Source organism: Equus asinus, chromosome 4, assembly GCF_041296235.1.
Source record: "Equus asinus isolate D_3611 breed Donkey chromosome 4, EquAss-T2T_v2, whole genome shotgun sequence".
Lineage (NCBI taxonomy): Eukaryota > Metazoa > Chordata > Mammalia > Perissodactyla > Equidae > Equus > Equus asinus.
Window position 1 is genome coordinate 33,064,391 of NC_091793.1, and position 14,132 is coordinate 33,078,522.

Below are 14,132 nucleotides of genomic sequence, written 5' to 3' on the forward strand. Positions count from 1 at the left end.
ATATAGACGTGTCATTGTAGGTTCATCAATTGTAACAAATGTACCACTCTAGGGGGGGATGTTGATAGTGGGGGAGGCTGTGCATGTGTGGGGGCAGGGGATATTTGGGAACTCTGTACTTTCTGCTCAATTTTCCTATGAACATAAAATTGCTCTAAAAATTGAAGTCTATTAAAAAAACTAAAAAAAAATTAGTATGCATCATTTCCTCTATCCCATCCCCCCACCAATTAAGGACTGCTCTTCTATTCATTTAGCTACACCAGTGCCTTCTGATTATCTGTACTAGTCTCTGTTGTTTGTCAGCCTTAGTGAGTGAAATTGTCTTTCACTTAGAGCATAAGTGGTAGGTAAATCTTTCACTATCGTGGTCCATATTAAAAAAAAAAAAGGTTCCTTGTATTTTTGCTTCCTGTAATAAGTACTGTGCCTTGATGTATACTTTAAAGAGATATGGTACAGATAAAAAAGGGCAAAAAGAAAGAAAAAAATCCATATGGGGAAATATCATTTCTGATTTCAACATTCCCTCCTTGTTTTATCACTCAGAGAAAAACTCTGATGGTATACAAGGGTTATTTAGCACCATACAAAGTGTGCTTATGACACCGAGAGAAGATCGCTGTCCTGGTCAGTTGCCATGGTAACCTCTAAAAGCAAAGATTATGTCTGATTAGGTTGCCCTTCTCGGGAAGAATTGACCAGAAAAAAATCTTTTGAAAAGTTTAAAATGGAGGGTAGGAAGAAACTGGTACTAATTTTGCACAGCTGCTCTCCTCTCTTACTCTCCTAATAAGAGTGACTCAGACAATCTTCTAGAACCTTTTTCCAGTCCCATAGAGAGCTTCCAATGACATCCTCCCCTTGTTGAAAATGTACCTCGGCTCGCTTCTTAGTGGTTATTGTCTCCACAGTCCATAATCAGAATTCCAGATATCTTTGTCATTGCTTCTAAAGAGACTAATGAATGTTCCTAAAGAAAAATAAATAAATAAAAGAAGTGAAACACAATTGGCTCTGAAGAAGTTGTAAAAGCAAGCAAAACCTCCATCATGTCTGTCCTACAAAGATTTGGGAGGCAAGCAGGCAATAGTAAGGTGGAAACATTAAAGAAGCGAGAAGACTACATTATGTGAGAATTATTTTTGTCGAAGCTCTTACTGCTCTTTGCCTTAAAAAAAAATCCTTTTAAACAAGATTTGGTATTTTTTTCTAAGTTTCTACTGCCAGCACCTGAGCCGTAAAGCAGAGCATGTATCAATTATTCTGTTCTTCCTATTTCATTTCCTAAATAATGTAATAATCAAGTGACTTTATTGGGGGCTGACTAATGTAAAGAGGAGCATCAAGTAGAGGAAATGATAGCTTTACTCCTACTTGACTGGGAGGGAAAATCTTATTGAGTTGATACAATATTCTATAGCGGTGGCCTTAGAGAGAATTCATAGAAAGTCTGCAAAATATTTGCAAACCTTTTGGTGCTTTGTCAACTTAAAACATTGAGAGGCATAAAATGTCATTCTGATCACTGACACGAACATAGCAAACCATGAAGGGGCCATTTATTCAACTTAATGTAGGAAAGAAATTATCTTTGCATTTGAGCAAAAGGTAAGAATTAAGAGTCATTCTTTTCTCTCCCTTTATGGAAAGGAAATGGCTTTTCCCCCCTGGTTATACATGATTATTATAACAAATCCTGGAGAGAAATGTGGTAATATACATCAAAATTAAGAATGCACAACTCCTTTGCCTGCAGATAGATTTCCACATGTGCACACGGAAATATGTTCCAAGATTCTTACTGAAGCAAAGGATAGGAAGGAATCAAAATGTATTCTTTCTAGGGGCAAGAGGTGAAAACAGGATGTAGCCATCTGGTGGAATGCTATTTTGTTTTTAAAAAGAGTGAGGACATGTTATATGGGCCAATAAGGAATGATCCTCCCAAATATACTCTTAAATGATGATATAGCAAATAGACATGTCTTATGTGGTTTTTTCATGGTAACTTATTTGATCCTCACAACTCCCTTCAGTAAGGACTCTTATAATTCCCATATTCTAGATGAGTTAACAGGGGCACAGAGAGGTTAGGTGACCTGCTCAAGGTCACACAGCTGGTAAATATAAAGTCAGGATTTGATCCCAGCCAGTCTAACTTCAGAGTCTGCACTATTAAACATTGAGCAATATTATAAAGCAATGTTCAGAATAGTGAATGTAATATATTGCTAATGTGTGATGAAGGATATACATATATGTATGCAGATACAACAAAGACACACACATACACACACACACATATATATATATATGCAGTCAATCCTTATTATTCACAGACTCATCCACTTGCTATAATTTATTTGTAACCCCACAATCAATACTCGCAGAACTTCCTGGGTCAAACAAGGCGATGCTCTGCCTTCTTGTTTCTGCCCCCATCTCTAATCAGAGTCCTTTTCGTGGTCTATTTAGTGCTTGTTCTGTCTCATTTTTGTGCCTTTTGTTGGTGATTTTGCCGTTTAAAATGCCCCCGAGTGCGGTGCTGAAGCACTGTCTGGTGTTCCTAAGCACAAGAATGCTGTGATGTGCCTTACAGAGAAAATACGTGTGTTAGATAAGCTTTGTTCAGGCATGAATCATAGTGCTGTTGGCTGTGAATTTGATGTTAATGAATCATAAATAAGATGTCTTTAAACAGACACACACGTAAGACAAAGTTATGCATTGATCAGTTGATGATAACGATGCCACCAGAGGCTCACAGGAACCTAACTCCGTATTTCCCCCAGAAGGAAGGATGGAGTGGTCACTAATTCTGGTTCACGCAGACTCTATAGAACACAACTAATATGAGTAACAAGAAACGATTGTATACATATATAAATAATATGCACATAAATGCTTATTTATGTGTCATGCATAGAAAATCTTAAGAAGATAAAATAAAATGTATACAGTGGTTGTTTTGGGGACAGAAACTAAGATACGGAAGTTCAGCAGTGGAGGAAAGCCTTACTTCCTTCCTTATGAAATTTACCATGTGTATTATCTATTGAAACATTTTCATGCAAACAGTACAGAAAAAGGAAACATTTCCCAAAGTTCTGCGTAATCCCATCTTCTTGCGAACAGTTTCATAAAGAATTTTCTAGGCTTTTAAAATGCAAATCTAACGTACATGATCACATCCTACTGTATTTTGCTTTTTTTGTTAAAGATATTTTTGTTTTTTCCTTTTTCGCCTCAAAGCCCTGCAGTACGAAGTTGTATATTCTTCGTTGTGGGTGCTTCTAGTTGTGGCATGTGGGACGCTGCCTCAGCATGATTTGATGAGCAGTGCCATGTCCTCGCCCAGGATTCGAACCAACGAAACACGGGGCCGCCTGCAGCAGAGCGTGTGAACTTAACCACTCGGCCATGGGGCCAGCCCCCTTTTTTTTTTTTTTTTGAGGAAGATTAGCCCTGAGCTAACTACTGCCAATCCTCCTCTTTTTGCTGAGGAAGAGTGGCCCTGAGCTAACATTCGTGCCCATCTTCCTCTACTTTATATGTGGGACGCCTACCACAGCATGGCTTTTGCCAAGCGGTGCCATGTCCTCACCCGGGATCCGAACCGGCAAACCCCAGGCCACTGAGAAGTGGAATGTGCACACTTAACCGCTGAACCACCCGGCCGGCCTGTGTATTTTGCCTATTTAAAGTTTATATGCTGGACTTCTTTCTAGGACAAAACAGAGTCACCTGTTCCCCTTTTCCTTCCATGTCCTACCACAAACACAGCCACACTGAGACACAGACATCACAGATTGCTGTCTTTCTCGACTACCCTCCCACCATGGGCATTTCTGCATGAGGACAGCAGCAACATCTTGGAGATGAATTCAAGCTGTGACCCTGAAATTTAAAGTAAGAGCATAGAAGAGGGTATACCAAGAAACGAGGAGAATCTCCTGAAAAGTTTTGCGAATTTTTATGATTTTACTTCTCAGCCTGAGTCAGAGGATTTTTATTACAAAAAATAGAAAAGGAATTTACTCTGAGTCAGGCACATGCTGGGTGCTGTATATACATATTTGTGATCCTCACACTGCTGAAGGCAGATGTAGTTATTCTCATTGTACAGATAGAGAAATTAGGCTTCCTCAGATCAAACCACTCACGGCTCTAGAAAGCAGGGAAGGGAGCTATTTTCTGTACCCTTCTGCAGTTGAAAGATGGATATTTGAGGATATTTTTGTCCAAATCTTAGTATTTGACTGTCATATCTATAGGGTACTGGGCCACTTTTTATTGTTATATCCAATTTACGCAACAGTAAACAGCCTCCAGTGCCCCCAAAGATGCAATGTGAATCCCAGAACACAATAATCAGACTCTTAGAATCCAAAATGCACACCACTCATTGCATTAGACACTAAAATTCTAACCTTTTCAGTACATCCACTTTTCTTAATGAGACTACTCTTTACCAGGGTTAAGATTTTGGTTTTGCTATTCAGAAAAATGACCCCTTAAGATGCTGACATTTGGCTTAAAGGAAAAGACACTGAATACTTAGAGCTACTTAAGATAATAGCTTCTAGGACTGAGTTAAGTTGAATATAAATTAAGTCAAGGAATTATTCTCTTGATTGTATTTCAGTTAGACCTACTGGTCCATTAGATTTTTAAGTTTGAGTTGTAATACCCAGCGATTTCCTCTAGAGGGAGAATGAAACAAGAATAGGCAGAGTATTAAAAAGTGTATATAATAGAATGATCCTAAAAATTGCCCCTTAACAGAGAGAAGACATTTTGTCAAAGCTGTCATAAGCAAAAGCAGAGGGTTCGTTTTACTGTGATATATTTTCTAAGTATAACAGAATCAACCTCTAAGATAAAAAGGATCACAATTTTAGTTTCTTTTTAATTTTGAATTAATAGAAAAAAACACATGCACTTATGCTCACACACATACAATTTCTCCCACTTCACTCTTTATAACTTGCAACAATAGCTATATTATAAAAGAGATTATGAGTTGCTTAAAACACATTTTTTAAAACTGCGTTTAATTCTGAGCATTTATAAAATAGAAATGAAGCTCGTTGACTTAAATATACAAGCAAAGCAGTGTAAGAAAAGGGGCATTCTGCAGAGCAAATTACCCAATGCTATCTAAAATACTCCGTAAAACTGAACGTCAAGATGATCACCCCACTTCTCCCCACAATTTCCTTAGGATGGTCAAGGTTCTGCTAAAATGATCCAATCTTTTAAAGTTTGGAGACCTGGAGAAAAAGTAAGGAAATAAGTGTTTATGTGCATCGTACAGGAACTGAAATCCAGCTAGCTTCACTGTTATTACAGAATCTGAAGAAATAAACATCAAAGGGAGATGAGATCACTATCTTCAGAAACGAAGCTTTCCACAAGAGAACAATCGTGGAAGAAAATTATCCTCTTTGCTAACAATATGGTGATCAGCCTTTCCTGCTTTCTCCTGATGATAAGGTGATGTCACTGGTCAGAAGCGCTGGCCTATTTTCTATTCTGCCTATGGTGGGTTGGATTGGATGAAAATAAACATCTTACATAACAGGCCGGCTGTGCACTTCGTCTTTTTTTTCCCAAGGAGATTTTCCCAGTGTGAATTCTGCATGTACAATTAACATTGGCAAAATTTCAGCTAAAAAATCTGTTAGGTTTATAAGCAGATTAACAAAGACGGTCCATGTATGCTGCCTCCAATTCCCCTCACCCACCTTACCTCCTTTACACACACACACATGCACACACAGGCCATCACCATCATCAGCTCCAACGTTACCTCCACCACCATCACCACTCTCACCTCCATCACCTCCACCCCTCCTGTAATCAAAACAGCTTTGTACTGAGAGAGAAGGGAAAATAGGCAAGTCAAAATTGAAATTGGTCTTCAAATGGTTGTAACAAAATAGAAGATTGCAGATTAGAGCCATTGTCTTATTTCAGCGATGTAAACCAGACCCTCAGGGCTAGCTGTCTCAAAATTGAAGATGATGGATCAAAGACTATGAGCCTAACCAGAAAGATGCATCCATACATCAGTGGCCTTTATAGTCACAAAAAGAACAAATCCAGAAGAGGGAATTTTCCATGTAATTTGTAATAATTAACAGAAATTCTAGAGTTTTCTGTCATAAATCCTGCTTTGTATGGAGGGGTTTACTAATTTTTAAACTTTGGCATTTGTTGTGGAGGCTGCTTAGGGAGTGAATATACTAAACTGAGCATTCAACTTGATTTCCTAATCTCTGAAGATACAATAAAATCAGAGCTGCCAAAGAATCAAAGGGAACCTGTACTTGAACAGCACAGAGGGAAAATCATTTGAAATCAGCAATGTAATTCACAGTGGTTTGGATGAAGCCCATCAACTGGCCTGGCAGTCTCAGTTTGAGAGAAAATCATCACACGGTCTTTACTCAGTAAATATTTGAATATCTATCATATGCCTAACCCATAACAATATTGAAAAATAGTATAGAGATGAACTTAGACTATGAGATAATATTTTGTATTGCCAAGCAATAAATATAAATGTTACTATCTGTAGCTCGAGGGAAGAAAACCGTTAAAAGCAAATGCAAAGGAGTGGATGATGAATTAAGATTATCTGATCCCTCCTGTCATATAAACGATCACTGTTTTTCTGTCCCAAGTGGAAGCCACTTTGGAAAGGGCCAAAATGCAACTCCCTTTTACTCAGTGCAGATATATAACATCAAGGCAAGAAAACCAATCCACTATCTATACTGGAGTTACTGTGTATCCATTTAGAGATGCCTACTTATGTTCAGAGGGTATTCTGTCCTATATAAGAGGCACTAGTATGTTACATACACACTTAAGATACACTGATAGTACCTGTTTGTTTGAACAGAGAATGTGTAGGTAATGAGACAGCTGTGTTACTTTGGAAAGATAATTGAATTTGTCTTCTAAAGATCTGCATTTAAATATCAATTTTGATTTTTATTGCCAATAAGACCTTACACCATTAATTATACTTCTCTAAGCCTCAGCTTTCTCATCCATAATGTAAAGACAATGATGCTTTTAAGAAGCGTGATAAGGAATAGAAAAGAAAACATGTTAAGCTATCTAACACAGATCAGAGCAAATAATTGGAGATACATATTGTGTGCATATGTATATGCATGTATGTATAAATATATATGACTTTGAATGATCAAAGTCACAGATATTCATTCAGTAATTTCACAAAAAAGCAGAATTGAATTATTTAATATTTACCAAAAAAAGGAAAAAATCAAATTTTTAACTTCTTAGAACAATTATTTATTTACTTGGCTTAAAGAGTGATAATGCCTCATATTTTGTACGGGATGTATAGCTATGTGGATTTAAATTAATTCCAATTGTTGAATCAATCAAATATTTTTTAATGCCTATTTTGTTTAGTGACAGAAGAGAGTAGGAATAAATTATTTCAGTACTTTATTGTCTTCTAGGAGATTTCAACATTCTTGGAGAGATGATAAATTAAAGAAACAATTACAAGACATTGAGTAATTATTATATTAGGTAAGATAGTTTAAGTGCTCTCGGAGCTAAGTGGATATTTTAGTGAATTAAAAAGAGTTACTGTTTTCATATGCATTTCCAAGATGGTGAAATCTATTTATATGTGAAAGAAAATTCTTTATGAGGGTTTAGTATAGAATTATAATCCTTTCAAATATCTCAAATTCTCTCAAATGAATTTTGGAGAAAAACATTTCTTGAAGGAGTGTTTTTGTTGATATTGTTAAAGAGACCAAATCTAGGAAGATTTAAAGCTGATAATATTTTAGAAGAAAAAACAAAAACGACAAAAATCTCAGATAAACAAACTTGTGACAAATGTATACCTCTAAAAAACACATGTACAAAACAAGAACTTAGAGATTTATTGAAATATTTTCATATTATAGTATGTGAGAAAATAAAAAATCCAGAATTTTGGTCCTTCTTTATAAGCTTTGAGTCACCAATCTAAAAATTGGTGGTGAAAGCTTATTGACCTCACAGTTTTAAGTTTTTATTTTACTATTTCTGAGGAAATTCTAACTGACAGAAATTTAGGTTTCCTGGGCTCTGAAATAGGGGGAAGAGGCCCAGCTTTCTCTTTGTGTAGAATCTGAAGTCCAGATGCTGGCTTTTTTCTTCATGAAAATTCATAATGTATCTATTATAGCTCCCTAATTAAAGTCACACATGTATGAATAATGTTTTCAAAATCAGTCACTATCCACTTTACATATGTTAACATATATTATATTTTAGAGTCATTTTCTGCCGAATAGCTCAGTGTGCTACATAACTTACAATGAAGTGGCAGTACTATTAATTTTTTGCTCATTGATTGGGTTCAGGGATATTATAATATTGAAAAGTGAAACAAGCTAGAGTTCCTTATTTTCTAAAACTCAATTAAATTTTGTGATTAAAAAAGTGTGTTTTGTTTTATTTTCTTATACTTCCAAAGAGCTGTAACTTTTAATTCATTCAACAAATAATTTTAAATGTCTACTCAGTGCCAGTCACTCTTTAAAGCATCGAGAACATATCTGTGAACAAGGCACAAAAAAAAACTCTCCTCTGCTCATATCCTGAATTAAGAGTAAACTAAAAATGCAACAAATAAGTTAATTCTATGACATATTAGAGTGTAATAATTGCTGTGCATAGCAATAGAACAGGGTGAATGATCAGAGAAGGAAGCGTAGTTTAGAATAGAATGGTCAAGGTTGGCCTTGTTGAGCAATTGACATTTGAACCAAGACATGAAGGAGGTGGGGGAGGTGACATTTGAGTCTCTCACTGCCACTGAACACAGCATAGTACCAAATGATCGGGAGTTTGGCTCTGCCGTTAACTTAAATTGATGATCCCAGCCATGTATTTTGCTTCTTTAGCTTTAAAATAAAAATAGGGAAAGTATCGACTCAAGATTGTGGTGAGGAAAATAAGACCATTTATTCTGCAAATATATTGCTCAATGCCACATGGGAGCTGGGCACTCAGAATGAAAAGTGCACAATCTTGAGCCCTTGAGGAACTTGTAATCTAATAAAGATTACATTCTAGCAGTGAACAATGACAGTATATTTCAAGACTTTTTGGAGATTGCCATGTATTTTGTGATTGAATACATATTGTAAAACACGATTGCCTTTCTCATTGGTCATCCTCTTAAACTTTTGCATCATCAAATCTGGCTGTCTCTCTTTTCCTAAAGCTTCAGTTTTGCTGTCTCTAACTCTGTACCCTTCTGTGGCTTCTCCTACCTCTCAATCACTCATTCTCCATTTAATTCACTAACTCATTTTCTTTTTTCAGATCCTTTATAAATAATGTACTTTAAGAGTTCTTTCTCAGTCTTCTTTGTCTTTCTCTATTCATTCTTTCCATGGACAATTTAAGTATTTCTGATTTTAAATATCACCTCTAGAGAAACATCTACCCCCTCAGCTTTACCCAAATTCTGAGCTGAGATACAAGCCACGAGTCTACCGATGAAGGAAAAAATGAGTTTTTTATTGCTAAATGTTAAGAAAGAGGATTTCTTAAAACTCTTTAAAAAAAGAGTTTTACATGGAAACCCAATGGGCTGGCTACCTAAATCTCATAATTCCTTGCCCATATAGGGAGGCAAAATTTTACTTCTACTCTCTTAGGATCTCTGGCTGGACCTGAGAATTAAATTGACATAAGAAAGATTAATAGGAGAAAAGCATACAGATTTCTATATGTACATGGGAGCCCCCATAGGAAAATGAAGACCCAAAGAAGTGGCAAAACCTAAATGCTTATATACTAAGTTGAACAAAGAGAGGCAATTGTGGAAAAGTAACTAAAATATATGAGGAGACTAAAGGAAGATAAAAATTATTTTAACAAGGTCTATTTGTCTAGAATTCTCTTGGCCTTGACATGTCATCTCTGGTGATAAGAATTTTTCTCCCCTCCTGGAATAGGGAGAGCATCTTTCACGTGGGAGTTTTAGCTCCTGCTCTCAAGAAAAAAAGGGAGATCAGAGCATTCTTCTTGCACCCACTTTTTTCAAGCGACTTTAGCTGAAAATAATCCTTATGCCACTCACCACAGTTGTGGACCATGGAAAGTCTCCCCACTTTGAGTATCCTCCTGGGACTTTTGTAGGTGGCGTAAAGTTTGATCAGAAGGCTGTGTACTTGAGGCTGAAATTTTACTCCCTATTCTTTTGTCTATCCCAAATCATGTCCAGCCATATTGTCCAACATAGCTTGTCAGAGCTTCTTCAATAAAATTGAAAGATGACATTAAGATATTTATGTAATAAAAAACATAATTTTTCTCCAAAAAAACCTAATCACAACAATGTATAGAAGTCCCAAATATGAGTATAACTCCCTGGCATTATCGAATTCCCAGACAGAAGTTAAACATTAAATGAAATTTCAAGCTGAATTCTAACAATCAATGGCATTAAATTCAAAATAAAATTCCACATGAACTACAAGTTCACAGGAAGAAGAGTCAAAAACTCTTTCTCAGCATTTCCTATTCTTCCGAGCCTCTGCTAGAGACGTTCTCGATGCCTGTCCAGGGCCGAGGCTCCTTGAGCAGTTCGAGCCGAGGCTATTGTTGCTAGAATGGTTATTGTACTTTCCAAGCTCAGAATTTTACACTTCATTTTTAAAAAATGTATTATTTATGTTTTTATTGAGGCATAATTTACTAACAGTGAAATGCACAGATCTTAACTGTGCAGTTCAATTAGTTTTGACAAATGTACTTGCCACACCTCTATTAAGAAGTAGAGTATGTTTTGTCACTCCAGAAGGTTCCCTTGTGCCATTTTCCAGTGAATTTTTGTCCTCAAAATCAGTCGTTTTAATTTCTCCCAGCATACATCAGTTTTGCCTGATCTGGAAATGCATAGACATAGAATCAAGTATGCACTTTTTAGTGTCTGGTTTCTTTCACTAGGAGTGTTTTTGAAATTCATCTCTGTTGTTTTGTATATCAATAGTACATTCCTTTTTATCACTGAGTGGTATTCTACTGATGAATGTGCCACAGTTTTTTTAAAAAAAATCCATTCTCCTGTAGATGGATACCTGAGCTGTTTCCAGTTTCTTGAATGTTATGAATGAAGCCACTCTGGATATTACTGTACAAAGAGTTTTGTGGATATAACTTCATTTTTCTTGGATAAATATCTAGGAGTAGAATTCCTAGGTTATAGGATAAAAGAATATTTAATTTTATAAGAAACTATCAAAAAGTTTTCCAACATAGATGTATCATTTTATACCCCCATGGCAATATTTGAGAGTTCTGCTTGCTCTGTACCCGTGCCAATGTTTGACAGTCATTTTTATTTTATCCATTTTTAGGTATATAGTGATATCTTATTGTGGTTTTAATTTTTTACCTCATAGTGATGGACTCCAGACATCCAAAGGTGTTACAGCACTGACATCACATCAATTAAGTTTTTTCAAAGAATACGGTCCCCAGCTCTTAGAACAGTTTTGCTTGTGGCAGAATTATAAACCTGGTACTCAGTGGTATTAAAAAATTGGCATGAACTTTTTGGTATTTGAATGAAAATATAAACTCTTCGGTATTTGAGTGAAGAAAAGGGTAGATGGAGAAATTCTGCTTGTTTTAACCTCATTAGGGTGCCAGTGAGACTAATCTGCCTACAATCCATAGCCTATTGACTTAGTCTCAGCTGGAGGAAATCCACCAGTATGAGGTTAAATTAAATCTGAAGCATTTACTATTTCGGGGAGGCAAGATGTAACATACGTGTTACCTCTTCATTTTAATTTCCCCTTTAGTCCCATCAGTTTCACTAGGTGGTTTCCAAGGTCACTTTGTTCATCTGACTAAGCTAACAGAGGGGAATAAAGCAGAGAGAATGACATAAGGAAGGTTTACATGAGCCAGGCCTGAAAATGGCCCACCATCATTTCCATTCATATTCTCTTGGCTAAAACTCAATCACATGGACATAGCTAACTACAAGGAAGACTGGAAATGAGATCTAGTTGTACCTTAGAAGGTGGCATCTCTGTACACCTCAGTCCGGCTTACAGTGCCAGGTCATACTGTGTCTGTATAGCCGATGCCTGTGGCAGCTAAAACAGTCAACAGTTTCCCAGGGTCTGCTTGGTTCAAGTCTTCTGACACCATCTACAAAGTCTTCAGACCTTCACTGAGCCTCGTGTATACACCTTCACCACCCGAGCCCTTCTGACAGAGCCCAAGTGCCTTTGCTGTGGTCGAATGCCTTTGGTTAATGCCCATTTCTTTAAGGTCTCTGCCTCTTTAGACCCATCCCATTGACCTGTGGACAAAGCTACCATGGTCTGAGGTCACTCACTAAAGTCAAAGCACCTTTGACCAAAAGTTTAAGTTTTTTTCAGGCTACAGCAATTTGAACCCTGCCCAGTACAAGCTTTCAAAATCCACAGAGGTTCCAACATCTGGCCCATATATAAACGAATGCCTGCATTTCTTTCTGGTCTCAGCTTAAACGTAACCCGGAAAGCCTTCTTTGACTCCTAAGAAGATGCCAGGCTTCTCTGTTATACAATTAAACATCATTTTTCTTTTCCTAAAGGAACTTCCCACAACTAAAACTAATTGTTTGTATAATTGTTTTGTTTACTGTATCTTTCCTACTAAAACGTAAGCTTCATGATGGTAGAGAACTTGTCTGTCTTACTCATCGTGGCTTCCCTCAAAACTCAAGAGACTAGCCAGTATTTAGCAGATGTTCAATAAATATTTGTTGAATTAATATACCTAAGCTTCACAATATGACCTCCAACATACACTACAGGCTTAAACATCTAAAAAAGACTAAATTTCCTCAAATCCACTTCACAGTTCCACTGCAATAGTGGGGCTCACGATTAACCTAGTGGTAGGAACGTCCTTGATGCTTTGTCTAGGTCTCAAAGTGCTCCAACTTTCCCTTTGCGCCAACTTGTAAAATTATCATTTTCTCCATAAATCCATTCTCGATATCCTTCATGAATTGTCATCTCTCCCTTCCTCCTTTAAACTCAAGCAGAATGATGTAGCTCAACACATTTTCTATTGCAGTACAGTGATTTGTGGTCCTGCCTCCAGTCTCAATAAGACTAGATTTCTTTAGGACAGAGAATCATTTTCCGTCGCTATACCAGTGCCTGGTACAAAGCCATTCTTCAACCAATGCTATCTGAATGTAATACCACAGGAAATAAGCCTAAAAATCACTGAGACATGGCCCTGAAAACTAATTGATGAAGACTATGGTATAAAAGCCACAGCCTCAAGAAATATCAGTCCATTGATTGTGAGCTGGGCTCCCTTCCCTTGTAAGGTCTCCTCTTCTTTTTTCCTTTTCTTTTTTCCCTCAAGTTCTTTCAGAATATAGACAACAGTGGTTCAATCAAACGAGCACTCTACTCGAAGTAAACAAAGTCTAGATTAGATGTTAGCTCTGCTCCTTACCAACTTTTACCAGGAAATGTCTCCTGGACAGGTCCAGCCAGTTTCTTTAAATTCAATATCTTGCATTTCTAAAGCATTCTAGAGTTGATACGCTGTTTTCATTGGCATTTAATAAATTCTCCCCTGCATCCTATGAGGATGCTTTAAAAAGATCAAATTGTCGTTACCTCAAAACCAGCAGACTGTACTTATTAACCTATTTTCTTTTTCAATTATCTCATTGTCTCTCAGGCACTGAAGAAGGAAAACTGGTGTCTCACGTCTGGTAAGCACTCATGTCCTAGAAACCACTTCTTCATAATTTCCCCTGTTTCCACTTTTATTGTCATCTCTTCTGTTCGAGGCCCTTGCTCATTCAAATCTGAATTTATATCAATAATCTCAAACAAACTTTCTCCATGTCTCTGGGAGGAAATCTGGAACAGTCATTTTAATATCCTAAAACACAATCTTCATTTCACCACTCACCATTGAAAAATTTTTAGTGACTCTCCTCTGAGAAAGGCCTATAAGCTGTGCTAATACAGAAGCCATTAATTGCATGTGGTCATTTAAATTTAAATTAATTAAAATTAAATACAATTTAAAATTCAGTTCCT

At 36.7% G+C, this 14,132-nt stretch overlaps 1 long non-coding RNA gene across 1 annotated transcript in view; it reads left to right on the top strand.

The window, feature by feature from the left end:
- The window catches only part of LOC139045167 (uncharacterized), a 67,483-nt gene extending 53,595 nt beyond the window's left edge, over window positions 1–13,888 (top strand). The window contains exon 5 of the long non-coding RNA XR_011503051.1: window positions 13,765–13,888. This is a non-coding gene — a long non-coding RNA (uncharacterized lncRNA). The remainder of the gene's footprint in view (window positions 1–13,764) is intronic.
- Window positions 13,889–14,132: the final 244 nt, after the last annotated feature.